This window comes from Octodon degus, unplaced genomic scaffold, assembly GCF_000260255.1.
Source record: "Octodon degus isolate 3935 unplaced genomic scaffold, OctDeg1.0 scaffold00046, whole genome shotgun sequence".
Lineage (NCBI taxonomy): Eukaryota > Metazoa > Chordata > Mammalia > Rodentia > Octodontidae > Octodon > Octodon degus.
The window spans coordinates 9,459,506-9,476,426 of NW_004524622.1; the positions used below are offsets into that span (position 1 = coordinate 9,459,506).

The 16,921-nt window shown below is 42.6% G+C and overlaps 1 non-coding gene and 1 pseudogene across 1 annotated transcript; both read right to left on the reverse strand.

Moving 5' to 3' along the window:
* Nucleotides 1-12,006: 12,006 nt before the first annotated feature.
* On the reverse strand, nucleotides 12,007-12,068 carry LOC111817022. The gene has a single exon (XR_002821313.1). It is a non-coding gene; the product is annotated as a U7 small nuclear RNA (small nuclear RNA).
* A 3,776-nt stretch (nucleotides 12,069-15,844) lies between these two features.
* Nucleotides 15,845-16,246, reverse strand: LOC101562594 (annotated as a pseudogene).
* Nucleotides 16,247-16,921: the final 675 nt, after the last annotated feature.

The window sequence follows — 16,921 nt, forward strand, 5'->3', positions numbered from 1 at the left end:
AGTAGTAAATGCAACAGTCTTATCCTGACTTTTTCCTCTTTGACCTGCCTCCAGGAAATGTGAAATATTTGATACTTACTGTGCACATCCTTGTATCACACAATCTCAAGATAATCAGATTGAACGTGGTTTCAGGAAACTGTCATATTCTGAGTAACACTGACCCTTAGATTAAATTCATCACAGGCAAGGAAAAACAGCTCAGGGTACTTGGAAGCCACTCCCCAAGGATATAGACCAACATATACTTTCTGTAAAAGGCTGGCAAAACAGTGCCATAATTTTTTTAATATTTATTTATTTATTTATTGCGTGTGTGGGTGTGTGTGTGTGGCCAGCTCAGCCCACGGGGGGGGGGGGCTGGCTGGCATGTGGTGCTGGGGGATTGAACCACGGTCCCTGTGTTTTTGCTTACCTTAGCTTGTACTAAGTAGGTGCTTTAGACCACTGAGCCATCTCACTAGCCCCAACAGTGCCATAATTAAGGGCACAAAAATGCAGCTACACTGTCTAGAGCTATAGCTAGAGTCATGGTTTTGCCTCCCTCCCTATGTGACAACTGCCAATTCCGTTCTGTGCTCTCTTTGGTAGCCTGATGAACTTCCTCCAAGAAAAAGGAAAAGGCCAAACTCTGCAGGCCCAGGCACACCGGTGGCTGTTTCTTCTGTTTCTTTACTCTTCAGAAGAGTCTGTGCCAGGGCCCTGTCTTAGGAGGACAGAGGGATGGACAGGAACCAGCTGCTTGCAGAGGAAGGCAAGGGGACAGATCTTCACATCAGTTTCTTGAGTGACCTTTCTAGTGCCAGTGTCTGGAAGTCCATACACAGAAGGGAGTTGGACTGGGTTAAAACTAAGGTTCTGCCAGGCATAGTGGGGTACGCCTGTCATAGCAGCATTTGGGGAGGCTGAGGCAGGAGGATTGCAAGTTTGAGCCCAGCCTGGTCATCGTGACTTAGTGAGACCCTGTCTCAAAAACAAAACAAAAAAAAACCAGGCTGTGAAGGTGGCTCAGTGGTAGAGCTCTTGCCTTGCACGCACAACACCCTGGGTTCAATCCCCAGCACTACAAAAGAAAAGAAAAGAAACACAAAACGAAAAGGCTGCAAATATAGCTTGGTGCAGAGACCCTGGGTTCAATTCCTAGTACCACAAGAAAATAAACCCCCAAGGTTTGTGAAGCACACTGCTAGCTCCTCATAGTTTTACATAGAGATAGTTACCATGTGAAGATCATAAGTACAATGTATAGACACAATGAGGGCAAACCTTTTGTTTGTTTTATTTATTTTTGTGGTACTGGGGATTGAACTCAGGACCCTGTGCTTGCCAGGCAAGTGCTTATTCTACTGAGCTGTCTCCCCGGGTCCCTGCAAACCTTTTAGAGATGAGCACCCAAACTGCAACCCAAAACCCACTTATTTATCACCTGGTGCCAACTCCGCAATTAAACCTGAGTACTGAGGTTTTAATTTAGAAAAAAGCAACCATTAATATATTTTGTCTTAACAATAACACACATGCTATAGGTTCACCACCACTGGAGAGTGTCTTCACTAAGAATCTTTTCAATGGTTCCCTAGGTTTCCTCTTTATAGTTTGCCTGACACATCTCTGGCATATGAAGCCTCTTAAAACAGTACTTTATTCAGTGACTCATGATTTTAATTAAAGTCCGGATCACTAACAGTGCTTTAGGAAACTATATTAGAGCATGAAGCAAAAGGAAATTTAGTAATCTTTATTTGAAAATTTAGTATTTTGTTTGTCATGAATTGCTTTATGTAATTTTGATTTTTTTTTTTTTAGACAAGCACGGTGGTATATATCTGTAATACCTACCCCTTTTAAGCTAAGGCAAGAGGGTTGCTGAGAGTTCAGAGCCAGCCTGGGCTATATAGGGAGTTTAAGACCAACCTGAACTGTGAGACCCTGTTTAAAAAAGGAGGGAGGGAGGGAAAGAGGAAGGGGGGAAGGGAGGGAGGGAGAGAGAGAGAGAGAGAGAGAATAAAACTTTATGCCTGGCATGGTGGCCTGTAATCCCAGCATTCAGGAGGCAGAGACAGGAGGATTGTCAAGAGTTCAAGGCCAGCCTGAGATAGAGAGCAAGACCCTGTATCAAAAATATAAAGTAAAATAGGACTGGAAAATATTTTGAAGACTACTGTGATTTTTCTGTCTTACTGTTGACTATTCAATATGACAGTCTCCTTGCCAAATAAGTTGGGCATGTAGAGTTACTATCTACAGCTATGGTAAAGTGATACTGGATTATGTAAAGCAGAATTTTTATGATTTAGACTCTGCAGAAAGTATTAAAAAAGCAGTACTTGCCTAACATAGGAACTCCATCTTGAATGTCACTGGAAACCGAGGGAGATGTGTAACTTGACTCAGTAGTCATGTTCTTTTTTTTTTTTTTTTTTTTTTGAGAAGAGAGAACATTTATTCATGAACTTGTTGGGGGATGGCACAGTGGAAGCCTTCAGGAGTGCAGGGCTCGCCACTTGTCCAGGTTTGGGATGTATTTCACCCCGCAGCCATCAGGGATGAGGCGCTTCTCGGCCACCATGTCTTCAAATTCATCCTCATTGAATTTGGTGAAGCCCCACTTTTTGGAGATGTGGATCTTCTGGAGGCCAGGGAACTTAAACCTGGCCCTGTGTAGGGCCTCGATCACATGCTCCTTGTTCTGCAGCTTGGTGCAGATGGACATGATGACCTGCCCAATGTGGACCCTTGCCACTGTGCCCTGGGGCTTCCCAAAGGCACGTCACATGCCAGTCTGGAGCCTGGTTTGGGGATGGCAAGATCAGATACACAGAACGCCCACCAGGAGGAGTGTCTCCAAGGTCCCTTAGGGCGTAGTCATGTTCTTATGGATAGCTTTCCATATGAACCATTTCTTTCCATGTGAACTGAAGAGTCCCATTCCCAATCTTTTTTTTTTTTTTTTTAGACATGGTCTTGCTATGTATTTCAGGCTGGCTTCAACCCACTGTGTAGCGCAGGTTGGCCTGGAACTCACAGCAAACCTCCTGCCTCCGCCTCCCAAGTGCTGCTAGTGTGCCACCACACCTGGCACTATTCCAGCCTTTCAGCAATAACTACTATTTATGGAAATAGATTTGATCAGTCTGCAATGTGAATTTCAGTAATAGCATATATCTGCCTTTGAGGAAGAAACAAAGCTAAGGTGGATGAGATAATTTCAAGAACAAAACAGAGCCATTACTTTGTGGTAGGGCTTATTTGGGGGAGGTGGAATAGGGTTCTAGCTGATGATCTTAAGTACCAGGAACATACATGCCTGAGTAATAGATACTTGGGCAGCTAGTATATTCTCTTTAAATAATCTTGGTATGTTATTGTATTTACCAAATGTAAAGGAAACTCTTTTAAAGTATCTTATATCACATAAAGGCCAAAATGAAGCCTGTACTTTCAAAAAGAAAAATCGCTGGTACTGGAAAAAAGAAAAAGGTTACATTTAGTATTACAATATGAAACCATTAGAAACAACAATAATAAAAATAGAAATTAATTTTGCATATGTGAAATTAGGAAGACGAACAGAAAGTGTAGGTTATCTGGGAAGGCTATTTAGGAACTATTTTGTTAAGCATGTATGTGAGCATATCTACACGAAGAATGCTGTTATGGTTCGGATCTAAACCACTGATGAGTTCATAGATGGGTGCCCTCTGGGAGGCGGGCCCAGCTGGAGATGGGTCACTGGGAGCACGAGCTGCAGGGCAACATTCTTGTCACTAGCTTCTCCCTTCTTCCTTTGCCCATTTTGCCGGGGAGCCAGCCAAGCACAGACTGAGCCCTCCGAAACTGTGAGTCAAGTAAACCTCTCCTTTCAGTTGTGAGTGTTGGGTATTTTTGTCTTAGTGACAAGAAAGTGACTAATACAAATAAGCTACATGGAAGTTCTATATTCAAGAATATATGTACTTACAGTTTTTATAGATGCTGCAAAATTGCCCTCCATAACACTGTAACAGTTTAAACACCCATAAGATATTTTCATCAAATGGGTTTAAGAAGGGGCCAGCGAGATAGTTCAGTGGGCTAAGCGCCTGCTTAGGCAAGCGCAGAGACCAGAGTTAGCACCCCAGCACCACATGCCATGCCACCCCTGCCCACATGTGTGCTGACCGGGCAAAGAGACCAGGTGTGGCGGCACACACCTGTTATCCCAGCGCTGGGGAGGCTGAAAACAGGAGGATCACTACAAGTCTGAGCTGCAGAGTGAGACCCTTACCAAATACATTTAAAAAAAAAAGAATACATGTGTAAAGAATAAAATGTAAAACTTCCTTTGTCTTCTTTCTCTAACCTCTTCCACTTCATGAAAAGAGCCACCAACTGACAGTTTGGTACCCACCATCCATTCTTTGTTATTGTCTTTTTAAAGAAGATGTAACCCCTATGTATGTAACAGGTACTCATTCTATTTCTCTGTGTTCTATGGCTGAGGTGCCTAACTTACTTAGGGGCTATTTAAAAGTTCAGATATTTGTTCTACACAACTTTATACATATATTTATATTTACCAATATGTTGATTTTTTTCTTTTCTTTATACATGAAGTCATGTTATAACTTTTATTCTATCATTTTTGGGAGGTTACTGGGAATGGAACTTAAGACCTCATGCTTCCCAGGCAGACACTGTGTGACTGAGCTAATCCCCAGCCTTCTAGCATTTACTATTTCACGCAGCATATTTTGGAGATCTTTCTGTATAGCACATGTGAAATAAATGCACTTCATTTTCATAATACAAAATATAAGTATAATTTTATTTAAGTACTTTTTCAATACATACAAGGTAATCACAAAATTTAAATCACAGCTCTCCTTTTGTCTTCCCACTCCTTCCTCCTCCTCTTCTGTCTTGGTGGTGGTCTTGGGAATCAAACTTAGGGCCTTAAACATGGTGGGCAAACAATCTACCACTGAACTAAAAACTCAGCCCCTTTCAAAAAAATGAGATCTTGCTCTTTTGCTCAAGGTGGTCCCCAAATCCTAAGCTCAGTCGAGCATCCTGCCTCAGCCTCCTGAATGAATCTTTTTATAAAAGCACCAGTCCTATTGCTACTCTACGATGACCCCATCATAACTAATTACATCTGCTATGACCCTACTTGTAAATAAGATCACATTATGAGATATGGGGGCTTAGGACTCTAATTAAATTTTGAGAGGGCACAAGTGAACCATAACAATAATTAACCTCTCTGACCACTCCCAAATGCCAGAAAGAATCAGTCCATTGTTATTATATATGAACATGGTTCCCCTTCCTGTGCATAGCTTCCACTTCTTTTCCTTTGAATTTTATTTCACTGGGAAAAGATCTCTGAGAAACTGGTCCAATTTGACTGCATGGCAGACATGGGAAATGATAATCACAGTGTACTTGGTATTCTAACCCTCTTCTTTCTTTTCTTTTTTTTTTATGCTGGGGATTGAACACAGGGACCACTGAGCTAAATTCCAGCCCATTAAAATTTTTTTCCATTAAAATTTTTTCAAGCTTATTTTGAGACACAGTCTTGCTGGATTTCCCAAGCTGGCTTCAAACTTGTGATCCTCCTCCCTCAGCCTGAGCTGGGATTATAGGTGTATACTATTGTGCCTGGCTAATTCTACATTTGGAACTCAGAAAGCAAATCTGGATAGGAACACTGTTAAGCACATAACATGCTTGCCTTCTACCGCATCTCATTGCCTGAGCATATTGTCACCTGAAAACTTATCTTAATTTTCTGTGTTCTGCTGGCTGAAAGAATATTTTAGAGATAAACTTCCCATCTTGATTTTCAACATAAAGGTCAAGGCCAAAATAAGTGTCCCTGAAGAGGTCAAGCTAGAAGCGGTAGCCAGAACAAATTCCAAGGCAACGAGCAGTGGATGCTCTAGGGAGAATTAGTGTTCTTTCCCTTTCCAACTTGTAGAGGCTGCCCATTTTCTAGTATCAGAGCCAGCAATTATCTCATTCTGATCTGTTTACATGATTTTCCTTGACTCACTTTTTTGCTTCCTCTTTTACTTATCCAAATAACCTGGGATAATTTCTCCATTTCCAGATTAGGTTAACATCCTTAATTTCCCTCACTGCAATCTAACATCTATCCATGTTCTGGAGATTAAGATGCAGACATTATTCTGCCTCCCACAAATTGCTAAGCTACAACAAATTAAACTCCAAATAAAACAAAAGGTGAAGATTTCCATTATATAAAAAGAGAATCAGTTCACAACAAATAACAATTCTAAATGTGAGTGCTACAGAAGACATGAAGCAAAAAGAGAAACAAAAAATCACAAAGTCTAGAGACGTTGATATTTCTTTCCATAACTGACAGAACAGAGTGACAAAATCAGTAAGGATATAGAAGACCTAAACAAAGTCACCAATAAACCACAACTAATTGATATTTATGGAACATTGGGTGTAATATCAGAAAGCTACACATTCTTCTTAAATGTATATGGGACATTATCAACATAGACCATATTCTAGACCATAAGATAAACCATAACACATTTTTGTTAAATTTATTTATTTGGTACAGGGCCTCACTATGCAGTTTAGACTCATAGTGATCATCCTGTCTCAGCCTCCCCAGCACTGGGATTACAGTCATGCACCATCGTGCCCAGTTTCCAGGGCCAGCATGGTGCACACAGCACAGCATGCGACACTGGGGATCGAACCTGCGTCCTTGCACTTGCCAGGTAGGGACTTAGACTGCTGAGCTGAGCTATCTCCCCAGTTCAACCACAACACATATAAAAATAGTTTAAATAACACAAAGTAAGTCCTCAATCAGAAAAAAAGCTACAAGTCAAGTAAAGCAAGAAATTTGGAAAGTTTTTGATTATTTGGAAATTAAACAAAATTTTGGATAACCCTTCCTTAAAAAGGATGACCTGAGGGAAATTAGAAAATAATTTGACTGAGTGTAAACGAACCTGGAACATGTCAACATGTGTGGATTACAGCTGACACCATACTCGGACAATTCAGTGCATAGGCGAGAGAAGAGAATGGCGGAGTGAGAGCAGAACCCTGCTCACGCCAGGCTTCCCAGGACGCAGTGTGGTCGCACTGCTGACCTTTGTGTAGCCGAAGGCTAAAGCCCTCGCTGTGAATGCCCACGGCGCTGCGATTCATATTTTTAAGGCTCTGGGTTTGATCCTTGGCATGAAGGAGAAGAAGACTAGGAGCATACCTCTGATTTGTTCTTTGCTCTTTCCAGTAAATGTCTAGTTATTCACCCTGATTCCAGTCTACCTTTCTTCCCAGGTGCACACCATCCAGGCAGAGACATTTCCTGGCCTTCCTGTGATGACCAAATGACTGTTTTTGCCAATGATTTTGTGCAACTTCAGTCTGCTTGAAACTCTTTGCTTGCCTGTCCTCTCCTCCCCTTTCCCCTTATTCAGACATAGGACATAGATGTTCTAACCACTCATCCTTAACCCTGAGGACTACAATAGCCTACGAATGGCAGAGAGATGAAAGGGAAATAATGTAGGCTCCTGAATAATCTCATGGAAAACTGCCTTAGCGCTCCATAGGGACCACGCTTTTTTTGTTGTTTGTTTGTGGGTTTTTGGGGGTTTTTTTGGTGTGGTACTGGGGATTGAACTCAGGACCTTGCACTTGCCAGGCAAGTGCATATTCTACTAAGCTATCTCCCCAGCCCACACACTTTCATATAAGGGAAAAATGAAATACGGTCTCCAAATGTCACATTAAAAATGGCATGTATTACAATCGCTGGAGCCTGGAAGCCAATGAAATATTGTAATAGACTTTCTGTGTGCCCATAACACTAGGTAGTCAGGATTGACAGAAATATAGGCATATTATCTAGCTTCCTATGTTTCCTGTCCAGGAAAGGGAACAGGTTAGTAACCAAAGAATATACTAACCAGGCAGTTGAACTGACAAATGAATATTTTATAGCTGAGTGTGGTGTGCACTTAGCTGATCTGTTGAGTAGTTGATCAGAGGTCATGCTCGTGGCCCAAAACATGAATATGACACCGGTAGCCAGTTTCATTGCTGCTCAATTCTGATGAGACTATATAGCATTGTGTTCCCTCCTAAAGCAAAGAGAAATGCAGAAATACTTCTGAAAATCCATAGGAGAGCCACAAAGATGATAAGACCTTCGGGAAAAGAGATATCACAGTGGATGACCATAGGAAATAAAGACAGAGGATGCAGAAGCAGGGGGTGAAGCTCTGAGTTCTGAGCAGGTTGGGGAGGAGGAGGGAGTGTAGGGTAGGAATGGCCTGAGCTCCGCACAGCTCTGGGTGGATCTCAGCCAAGACTGTGGCGTTGCTGTGACCCAGACATTGCCCAGAGAGGAGATCCTTGTTGGGCAGGAATGGCTTGGTTCTAGCTCCCCTCCCAGCACAGTCATTGGCTGGGAGTAGCCCAGTGAGAGCGTGCTTTTGGTGACAATGCTGCGATAGATTGTAAAGGTGTTCCTGTTGGACATGACCAGCTAACTACACTCCTCAAATCAGGCAATCATGTAAAGCACAGTGTGAACAGTACACACTCCTTGGCTACTATACAATGTAAATAAAGACTGATGTTTCTGTTGAGTTGAGGTGTGATTTGGGTGGATTTTTTTTCCCTTCTCTCCCATGAAAATGTATTAGAGCTAAAAGCAACTAAGAGTGTAGGCATATATGGACTCAATATACATGGATTTAAATCTCAGTGTTAGCACTAATAGCTGTATAACCTTGAATAATTCACTTCATCTCTTTGAGCTCAGTTTTTTTCATCTATAAAATACAAAAGAAAATAATAGTACTTTCCCCATTTGGTTACCAAAGCAATTAAATGAGATGGCCACATAAAGCCCAAAGCCTGGTATACTGCAAGCATATAATACACATTGCTAAGATTCCCATTTCTTTCTGTCTACTAATGCAGACATCTAAGGGGAACTTACATTTATTTTTTTTGAGACAGGGTCTCTTTGTATAGCCTAGGCTGTAGTTCACCTGTAGAACATTTGTTTAGTGTGTGTGAGACTTGGTTCAATTTCCAGCACCAGAAAAAAGAAAGGAAGGAAGGAAGGAAGAAAAGAAGGAAGGAAGGAAAGAAGGAAGAAAGGAAGGAAGGAAATGAACAAGCTATGGTAGTTGTAGAAGACAGCTGTAGAAGAAGTGACGATGAGAGCAATATCCAGTCGTCAAATTCCCAGCATGGAAGCACAGTGGGTTATAAGATCTCCTTCAATCTGGTAGACTTTGAATGAGAATGTTTTTGTGCAGGAGTCTGATTGTGGTCTTGGAGATTAGGGATTATGTCTTAGGTCAATCGCTTTCAGATTTGCTTTAGTTCCTGATCACAGGTTATAGCTGCAGGGCTTTGATGCGTTCACCCAAGTTCACACTCCCTGTGACTGCTGGCTCATCACATTCTACTATTTCCTTCTACTATTTTGGATTTTAAAGCAAGATACCTACTTCAGCCATATCAAAGTTACTGAGGGGTTACGGGAAAAAAAAAAGTTACTGAGGGTTGGGGCTATAGCTAAGTGGTAGAGCGTATGTCTGGCACATGTGATGTCCTGGATTCAATCTCAGCAATACCCCAAAAATTGTTGGATGACCATCATATATAGGTAATAAGCAGTTAAAAAATGCAATGGAAGATACCATTTTTCAATAACAATGCAAGTGTTATGTTGAGCTGTGGGGGACTCAGGTCAACAATTTCTGACATTGCCAGTCAAGCAGAAGACCCAAAACTATTATGGGCCACTGAACTCTTTTAGAATATTTTACTGAGTTTACACACCTATAATATTCAAATAACGGAACTTAACCAAAAAAGGGTATACAGATGAATGTCCATTTTGTATCTGTGTATTCAAAGTGGTTAGGATAGATATATAGTTACATTCTCTTAATGAATAGAGGGATTTGTTCTAATGGTGTTTATAAATAGGATATCATGTCTGCATCTTGTACAGCAATTAACCACTAGGAAGAATGTATGCAATGTGTTAATTATTGAAACTGTCCTACCAATTTGATTTGAAACTGTCTCATTACTATTTGTTTATCAATAAAATTATGGGAAAAAATAACAATGCAAGGTACAATACCTAAGAGTAAACTCAGTATCAAAAATGAGAAAATGGTATGAACAGAAATATTTGTGAGAGCAAAAAAAAAAAAAAGAGACTTAAATAAAAATCATTATTGTCACTATAGATAAGAAGTCTTTTTTCTTTTCTGTATTTTAGGGAAGGGTCTACAAGGTGTTCAGGGTCTCACTACTAGATTGAACTCATAGTGATCTGCCTGTTTACAGCCTCCCAAGAGCTAGGATTACAGGTGCGTACCACCAGGCCCAGTCTCAGTTGCTGTCTCAGTGCGCCCCAGGGGTGGGGCTGGCACGAGCAGGCCAGGGGATCAAACCCCTGCCCCCTGTGCCTGCTTGCAAGTGCTTTAATCCATTGAGCTATTTGACCAGCCCTAGATAAAAAGTCTTAACATTTAAAAAAGTAAGTTTTCTTTAGGTTAATATATAAATTTAAATTTCATGAAAATCATCCTGCCAACAGAATTTTAGGATGTGAAGATTAGGCAAATTGATTCTAAAATTCCAGCAGAAAACCAAATTAAAACTGGGGGCTGGAAGGGTGCAGAGTTGCATGTTTCAGAGACAGAGAAAAGGATGCTGTTATCAAGGAGTACCACTTGGAATGGCCAAATGGTCCCCCAAAAGAGAGTTGGGAGCAGTGTGCAAAGCAATGCAAATGATGTGGTGGTGGTGGTGGGCTGTTTCTAGGTAACCAATGGACTCCCCTTGAAAGGCCAGAAGCTTCCAACCAGCTCTTTAGTTAACAGGGTTGCCTTTGAGCTGGATGATCATGTGACCATGGGGAGGCTGAAGACCCTCAGCCTTTGATCTACATGTTCTTTTGTTCCCAGGCACAATGACTACAATGAGAACAGTTCTTCTCCAAGTCAGGACTGGGCCCTTTTGCACTGATTTTAAGATCTGAGGAGAGAGGTGAAGGGAAGACAGTGTGCCTCGGAGGAGGGTGAGATGTCAGGTTATGCTTAACCATGTGCTTCCAGTACTGCTTCAGCGTGCGAAGGATTGAAACATAAGCAGTTAGTGGTAGCCATGTCCTCTCTTCTGGCTCCTTTTTATTATTGCTCAAGGCTCAGGAATGCTGTCAATTTAAAAAGCAAAAGGAAAAAAGAAAAGAGAAAGCAAAGAAAAAATTACATGTGCACGCACACGTGCGTGCACACACACACACATGACTGAAACATTTTTTACACTTGATGGCATTGTTTGGGGCTGGAGGAAAGAGGATATTTAGGGGGGTCCTGTCTTTACTCCTTAGCTACACCGCCAGTCTCAGTCACACGGGCATACAAGTGTGCAGCTGGATTTGTAGATGGATGAGGCTATTCCCTCAGGACCTCAGGACAATTCAGAAGACGAAATGGTTACCAGCTAGCACCAGTCCCTGCTTTTGTGACGATGGAAATTAAAATGGAAACAGCAGCATGAATTGACAGGAAAGTTTGTTAATTAAAGCAAGACAGTAAAGGGAAGGATAGTTCTGACAAAGATAAGCCAGTCCCCTGACAAAGGAGAGTAAGATGTAGGAAAAAACACATCAGTCTGAAAAAATGAAGGGGGCATGGTCTGCGGAGGTGGGTCAGGTGGCCGGTTCACAAAAGAACCCAGACCAGTTTCATGGGGCTCTGGGGTGGGCTCATGTCTGGGTGGTCACCTCCTCAGTCCAACGCCTCTGGAGGACTCCTCAGGACCTGAGGGCCAGCTTGGCTCTGGAGATGAGGTCTCTGCCTGGAGCAGCCGTGTGAGGTTGGAATCCAAGGTGACCCCAGTTAGGGGAATGGCGATTCCTGGGTGTAAATCACTTCCCTGTGACTCTCTTGTCCTGGTGTCTTTATTTATTTTTTTATTTCTATGGGCTTTCTGGTAGATGTCAGAAAACCTGCTAGACAAATTCTAAAAGAGCTGTAACATTTCCTGGTCTCTTTAGTTGGAGGGTAATGAGATAGGCTAAGGAATTTAGTATTCAAACTCCTTTTTTGAAACCAACTTTCCCCCAGATATTCCTTAAATGACTGTCATGTTTAGATGCAGAGCTGAGCAGGATCTGACCCAGAGTTCTGCAAAATAAAGGTCAAACTTCTTCCATCTTAGTTACCTATTAAGTTTCTGTAGGCCCAAGTAAAAAAGCATAGTTTTCAGGAAAGAGTGGCTTTAAGTCCTTGACTGCCTCGGAAGAAAACACAAATCCTGCTTTTTAGTGAGTAGTGGGTTAGGGCCCCCCCACCCCAGCAGCTCCTCTGCCCACACAGTGGTCTTTGTGTAAAAACCACTTTGTGTAGCTGTGAATGGCTGGCACAGAAATTTTTAGTGAAGCAGCCAGAGTGAAGGAGGGCCCCAGTAGCTGTGAATGGAAAGTTAGAGAGCTATAGGCATTTGCAAGTGGGGATAATCAGCCTCGAGGAAGGAGCTGGCAGCAGAGTAGAAGAACCCCACCTGCAGCCTCCGACTTTCGCTACGCAGACTTGTGCTTCTCAGCTCTGGGGGCAGTGGTGCGTGCCTGTAATCCCAGCACTCAGGAGGCTGAGGCAGGGAGCTCTCAAGTTCAAGGCAGGAGCAACTATGTAGCAAGACCATGCCACAAACTCCACAGAACAGTTATCTTCCAACAACTGCGCCGCTTGAATTGCCATTAAAATATTAAAACATGGCTTCTTTAACGGCTAACTGCTTTGAACTTTGACCTTACCTAAGAAATGATTTAGACATACTGATGTGCTATTTTGGTAACGCAGCTTTACAAATTTCAATGCAAGGATTCCTTTCCTCATCGCTTTTCTGTTCACCTGGAAGTTTGCCACTGTGGTTACTTGAGGTTCTTGGTATGTGGTAAACACTGAACGCGGTGGTACACAGAGGTTCCTGGAGGGAAGGAGCCGGGAGAGGGCGGGGCGGCTCTGCGCTCCTCCCTGCGCCTTGCGCTGTGCGTCTTTTCATCTGCATTTCATAACCGGTCGGTCGTGTTAGGTGGTGCTTAGTTCTACGTGCTTGTGTGGTGTAGGTCGGCAGCAGGCAGTTCCAGCTCCCTGAACTAGCAGGATCGTGATGCGAAGCAGCTGCTACTCCACTGCCAGCGTTTACTGGATACAGCAGTCAGCAGTAGACCTGCGGCAGTGAGGAAACTGGTATTTTTCTTTTTCTTAGCTAGAACATGCAACCAGTTTTAGGTAAAGAAAAGGAAACAGAGGTGTCCTTTTTTTCTTTTTTTTTTTTAAGGAGGCTGGTCATAGCCTGGACTACTCCACTCTTAGGAGGGATGTGCGCTGAGAAGGTGACTCGGTGTAATTAGGTTCCTGAGATTTATACGAAGAAAATTTTCTTACTGTATGCACAGTTTGCCACTGTTTTTCATCTACTGAAAGCAGTAATCTTCTGATTGCCCTCAAAAAATGCACTTGTGAGCTAGGCGTGGTGGTGCACACCTATAATCCCAGCACTTGGGAGGCTGAGGCAGGAGGATCAATTCTGGTTTGAGGTCACTTGGGCTACAAAACGAGTTTAAGGCCAGCCTGAATTATATAGTGAAACTTGTCTCAAAAAGACAAAAAAAAAAAAAAAGAGGAAATGTGCTTTTGGAAAATGCATGTACACACACAAACAAGAAAAAAAAAACTTATGTAAAAAACAAACAAACAAACAAACAAAAAAACTCAATCCTGGGTTCAGCCAAAAAAAAAAACCCTGTTGCTGGTCATCCCCCATTTAAACATTTGGTCACACAAGAGGGTCCTTGTGGAGGTTTATGAGCTTCTGTTGGTGGCTCACGCTCAAGTTTGAAATCCACATGTGGTTGGGGAGCAATTGCTGTCTATCACCTCATCATGTTAACAGTTGATAGAATCCAAGACACTCTGTACTGTAGCAAAATAGGCTTGTAGCTTATAGTTCTGGAAATACCAGTCTGGCCCTGGTCGGGCCATTGCTTGAGGGGCTGTAGCCTGTGGTGCATCATGATGGGGGTGCATGGCAGAAGCTGCTTAGCTCATGCTGGCCAGGATACAAAGAGGGGCTGGCGTCTTGATAGCTCCTTCAAAGACCTAACTGGTGACCCACAGCCCCAGTGACCCAAATTCCTTCCACTGGCCTGCACCTTCTAAAGGCTCTATCATTTCCCAATATGCTAAGTGTCTTACATTTTTGTTGCTGAGACAAATACCTGATGCCCACAGTTAAAGGAAGAAAACTTTATTTTAGCAAAGGTTTCAGTCCAGAGTCCGCTGGCTCCAAGGCAAGGCAGCATGCAGAGGCGCAAGGAAGGAGAGAAACAGTCAATGGCAGGGCAGGCACAATGCAGCATCAGTGTGCTCCCTTTCCCTTAATATTTGATTCCAGGCCACAAGCCTATTGGTTGGTGTCACCCACACTCAGGGTGGAGCTTTTGTCCTTTGTAAATCCGTTCAACTGCACCTCGAGCTATGCTAAACCAATCAGTGGACTAATCCAGTACCACACACCCATGGTCCAGCCACCTCCCTATGAGCACAAGAGGCTGGGGGGAGACATCTAGGCATAAGCCCAAGCTTCAGCACACCTTCAGGCCTTTGGGAGGCATTCAAGACCCAAACTATAGCATGGAGTTGCTCAAATCTTTTTCCAGTCTAACCTTAGCAATTGTGCCAAGTTCCAAAGGAGGGGCAGGATGCACTAAATGAGGAGAACATCTAAAAGGAGGCCGGTTCCACTAGAGACTCTGGGAACCTAAGAGGGTGAGGGTAAGATGTCAGAGGAGGCCTTGGAGATAAATGACTGGTTGTCAGAGCTGTGGAATAAGGGTGGGCAGAACCATCACACCAAATAGCAAGTGCCTCTTATGTCCTCTCTGCTAGGTACAACCCATGCAATTGACCAGACCAGGCATTCTGACATGAGAAGATTTATTGGAGGTAGGAGTAAGCGGGCTGACTAGTGGACCAAGACAGCAGTGAGCTAAGTAAAGCACAGGGCTTTTAAGGGGGGTTGTGGGGAAGGTGTTTGGGGGCTGGAACAGCCGAGGGAGAGCTGATCTTGGGAGGCCTTCCTGGTCTGTGGGGGAATTTTGATGTGAACAAAGGAGAGTTTCTGTGGTTTTTTGCCCAGGTCAAAGTCGGTGGACCTGTTCTGAGATTTTGGCCCTGGCTCAGGGCCAAAAAGAAGTGAAACTTGGAGTGAGGGTGAGGGTCCTAACTAGGCTGAGGGTCCAAACTTATCACCCTCCCAACATTTGTAGTGTCTGGGTTGAGTTCCAATGCAAATATTAAGTCACCACCACCCAGTCTAACAAAATGCAAAATGTATTTCTTTCTCTCTCTCTCTCTCTCTCTCTCTCTCTCTCTCTCTCTCTCTGGAATTCAACAATGGTTGTTATATTGCATATTGTTGTCTTCAAATTAGTTATTTTTTAAAATTACTTATTCAGATTACCAGATATAAGTATATAAAATCCATTCTCTTATTTTGACTACACCATTATAATGACTGGTGTGTGTGTGTGTGTGTGTGTGTGTGTGTGGTGTTCATCTCCATGCTTGGTGCTGGAGACTGAACCCAGGGCTTTGTGCATTCTAGGCAACCACTCACTACTACTTAGCTACTTCCCAGCCCTTTAAAATCCAAACTTTAAATAATATTCTAAATCCTGGGCTGATTGTATATTTTTTTTTTTTTTTTTTTTTTTTTTTTCCACTGAGGCATTTTATGTGTATGTTTCACATCCTTAGAAAAAGAATTGCAGGACTTTTCCTCTTGTGTGTTTTCGTCGCGCTTCTTCATGATCCATGATGCCCGCTGAGGTTGCCAATACAATGAAACCAAACTGATGAGGTGGGAGCGGGTTATTCTGCCATTTTTCCAGGTCTTTCAGCTGCATATCAAACCTGGGGCTGATCACGCCACACTTGTTTAACCTGCCTGTGAGGCTGACAACAATTTTTCCAGCCCTGTGATCATCAATGATTTCAAACTCGCCAATGTAACCATGCTTCATCATCACAGTTAGAAACCGGACAATGACTTTGGAGCGCGGCCTAAGAGGACCTGGCGTTTGCAGCATTGTTGATGCTCTTGAGAGCATCAGCCAGGACATTCATGCGCACCATTATGGCGGCACGGAAAGATGGCGGAAAGAGCTGGTGCTAGGTACTGAACTCCGATCTTACGCAAAATAAAAAAAGGCTTTTTTTATTTTGAGAGAGTCTTGATAAATTATTCAGGCTGGTCTGAACAACTCTGAAGCTTTTTACCTTCCTATTTGAGGACCTGATTAAAGGGATTATAGGCACATACCACCACTTCCAATTTAACAATAAAATTTTTAGTAAATATTTTTATTAGTCAGTTTGTAATACAGAAATTTTACATTCCTTGTGGAGAATTAGTACATGTACATAACACATCTTAATTCCCTTTTTTACCTTCTTTCCCTTAAAATTTTAATATGAATGAAATTTGGTAAAATATTAAAGATAACATTTACTTTTCATGGTCCACCAGGTATGGTAGCACACACCTGTAATCCTGAAATCCCAGTACTTGGAAGGCTGAGGCAGAAGGATTGCTGTGAGTTTGAGGTCAGCTTGAATTAACAGACCCTGTCTCAATAACAATAAAAATAATAAAATAATTATCATGGTCCAACAAGTTGCTACTCCACAGTAGAATAAAGTGCCTCAAAATTGAAATTATAGCCAGGTGTGGTGGTACACATCTGTGATCCCAGCACTTGAAATGCAAGGGCAAGAGGCAAGAGGATTATCATAAGTTTGAGGCCAGCCTGGGCTACACAGTGAGTTCA